Genomic DNA, 1,283 nt, shown 5'->3' with positions numbered 1-1,283 from the left:
TGGGGTAGGGCAATAGAAAATACAGTTTGTACAGAATAAAAACCATTACGCCTATGGAGAGTCGCCATAAACCACATATACCAACATGTGTGTGTGTGTGTGTATAATGTACATATCTAAATGTACAATGGGATCCACAAGTCTCGAAAAACTTGGATTCAAAACATAGAAATAAAAGCTTTAAGATTTGGGACTCATTCATGGTTCTGCTCTATTTCTAGTACAGTGTAAGATCACTGAGAGCGTGACAGCAGACACTAGAGAGGGACGCTTGATCAAGCATCCTGAGAGCTTCAGCGCGTTCAAAAACAAGGGAACATTTTCTGCCAGACTGCCTCGTTACTCCACCCTCGCTATGACATCAACCCACAATTCACCGCGCTGTTTACCGTTTGTTCGCCGTCTCCACGGCGACAGCGACGAGCGCGGCCCCTTTATGCAAACGAAACCGGAAGAAGACGTCATCTTTGGCCAATCTCAGCTCTAAAGTGACATAATGGAATTTTAGGGATAGAAAACTTGCAAAATGTACCGATGCCCATAGATAACACTCTCTCAGAAGTGAGACAACAATATCATAAAACAACATCACAAAGCGATTCAAAACAAACGAAGAATCAAGAATACGCGAGAAGATCATCTAAATGACTCGTTTGGACAGAACCCAACCTGGCTCGCCCTCTGTGGGGTGTAGGATGGAACAAGCCTTTACCCAGCTGAGGACATCCGAGGAATATCGCGCATCATGATGAAGACGCGAGTTTGAACCTAAACGACCAGGGTGCTCCAGCCTGAAGCCAGATTTGAGGGATGCCGAGGGGATCCTCAGCTCACCCGACCTGGGGCTCCTCAAGCTGGCTTCCCCGGAGCTGGAGAGACTCATCATCCAGTCCAACGGGATGGTGACCACCACGCCGACCTCCCAGTTCGTTTACCCGAAGTCGGTGAGCGACGAGCAGGAGTTCGCGGAGGGCTTCGTCAAAGCCCTGGAGGACCTTCACAAGCAGAACCAGTTGAGCGGCGGAGCGTGCGTCCCTCCGACGCTCAACAGACTCGCCAGCAGCACCGCGCTCGCCTTGCCCACGGATCTGCCCGTGTATACGAACTTGAGCACGTACGGGAGTACCACGGTGAACTATTCCACGGACACCATCCCGTTCCCTCCTCCGCCGCCGCCCGCGCACCCGCTGGCCGCGCAACAAGCGCAGCCGTCCCCGAAGGACGAGCCGCAGACCGTGCCGGACATGCAGAGCTTCGGCGACAGTCCTCCGCTCTCCCCCATC

At 52.5% G+C, this 1,283-nt stretch overlaps 1 pseudogene; it reads left to right on the top strand.

The window, feature by feature from the left end:
- The first annotated feature begins 534 nt into the window (after window positions 1-534).
- On the top strand, window positions 535-1,277 carry LOC122143376 (annotated as a pseudogene).
- Window positions 1,278-1,283: the final 6 nt, after the last annotated feature.

This window comes from Cyprinus carpio, unplaced genomic scaffold, assembly GCF_018340385.1.
Source record: "Cyprinus carpio isolate SPL01 unplaced genomic scaffold, ASM1834038v1 S000003393, whole genome shotgun sequence".
Lineage (NCBI taxonomy): Eukaryota > Metazoa > Chordata > Actinopteri > Cypriniformes > Cyprinidae > Cyprinus > Cyprinus carpio.
This window is presented reverse-complemented; position numbering and strand designations above follow the sequence as displayed.